Here is a 2,076-nt window from a genome sequence, read left to right as displayed (position 1 = left end):
TTCCTCCTTCCCCTTGAATCTCCAGAATATGTTTCCTATGCTGCCTACAAATCATAGATTTGTGGAAGAAACTATTATTACCATCCCCCAGCTGAATATGCTTCACCCTAGACTTCTTCTTTAAAAACTTTTCCTCAGTAGCCAAGGCTTCCCATAACTTCACCTTTGCTTGTGTCTCCAAAAGAACCAAATTTGGGTCATCAGGGTGCTCACCAAGATTGCATTGGGTTTGGTACAGCTCAGTCTCCGCAGCCTTTACCGCAAGAAAAACATCTCCAATGCACTCTTTGTTCCACTTCCTCAACTCCTTAACATTCCTTAACTGGGCAGCAAACCGAAGAATAGGATTGAGGGACATGCTAACAGGCTGCTCCCATCCCTTCCGCACCAAATCATCAAACCCTTCTCTACCAATCCAAGCTTCAAAAAACCTGAAAGGTTTAGGGCCAAAGTTAGTCTCATCTAACACACCCACCACCACTGGAGAATGGTCAGAGAGACCAGGAGGGTGGAAGGTAGCTTCTGAAGATCTAAACACATCCATCCAAGCCAGATTCACCATCACCCTATCTAGCTTACAGCAGATTCGAGTATCACCACTTTGTCTATTATTCCAGGTCATAGCTTCCCCTTTCCACTTCAGGTCAATCAACCCAAAGTCATCAATAAAATTGTTCAAGTCATCCATAGCCTCCAACCGAACAGGGTCACCACCTATTTTCTCATTTTGATTTCGGATAACATTAAAATCCCCCAAAACAGCCCAAGGGGAAACAATAGCACTAGCAAAAGTCCCCACATCCTCCCACAAAACCTTCCTACCAGCCACAATATTAAGAGCATACACTACAGTACAGAGGAAAGAGGCATGGGTTCCCACAATCGACACCTTGACATTCATAAATTGCTTAGATTTTTGAATTTCTTCCACCTTAAAGAAATTCGGATCCCAGCCCAACCAAATCCGAACAGTGTTGTCAGACTCACCATTGTGCACATACTTCCAATCTGAAATAAAATTGTCAAAAATTGTCGCACAATTGTCCGCCTTAACTTTTGTTTCCAGAAGACAAACCAATTTAGCTTGATGGTCTTTACACACCTTCTTAATCCATAGCCGTTTGGTTGAGGCATTCATGCCTCTAACATTCCAAGCTAGACACTTCATTTAGCATCAAGGTTAGATCCGTCAACTCCCCCTTTACTAGGTCCGTCTCCCTTAGCTCCACTAGACTCTTTCGGGTCTAAGAGAACCCGTTGGGCCTGGAACTTAGACCCCCTCCCCGTGGGTCGGCCCAGAATAGAATAAGAAATAGAATTTAAATGGCCCGTACCTTTCCCAGACTGCCCTTGGCCTGCCCGAATCTCCGCAACTTGCTTTTTTAATCTTTCAAAATTGGCTGAGGGTTTAGTAGGAGTCAGGCTTGCCCCTTTTCCTTTCAAAGGCCGCAACTCTTCTCCACTTTCATTTCTTTCCAAAACTGGGTCTTCCTTTCTCATAGCCAGTTCACCAAATTCCTTCCCCAATGGAGACAGATTAGGATTCTTCAATTCCAAAGGATTGGCCATGGCCAGCTCAACTATAGCCCCATCACTTTCTCCATTATCTAAAAAAGACTCACTAGGGATCTTCTCAATATGGCAAGTGTTAAAAATTGCACTCACTTTCTGGACAGCCACTCTTGACCGTGGGTCCTCCTCAAAAAAATCTCCATCAAATCCTCCCACCTGAATATTCTCATATCTAGCCAAATCCGCTCCATTATCTCCCTCCATTCCCAAATTAAGAATGATAGCTAATGGCTGGGGGAAGGATCTTCTACCTCTTGGCCATAATCATTGCCTAACAGGATGGCACAGGAATCCGGATCCAGCATCATCTCAGTAAGATCATAATGCACCTCCTCCGTCAGATTTTCCAACAAGGCAAAAGCGTTGGATTGGGAAACTTCTTTGACAATATTCTGTCCTCCAATTGACTCAGAATTTCTCGAAATAATCTTGCCAAAACTGTTATCATGGCCCAAAGATTGGGTAACCCCCTTCCCTTTATTATTGTGAGCAATTAAGGAAACC

The sequence above is a fragment of the Telopea speciosissima genome, unplaced genomic scaffold (assembly GCF_018873765.1).
Source record: "Telopea speciosissima isolate NSW1024214 ecotype Mountain lineage unplaced genomic scaffold, Tspe_v1 Tspe_v1.0034, whole genome shotgun sequence".
NCBI classification, from domain to species: domain Eukaryota; kingdom Viridiplantae; phylum Streptophyta; class Magnoliopsida; order Proteales; family Proteaceae; genus Telopea; species Telopea speciosissima.
Note: the sequence above shows the minus strand (reverse complement) of the source record.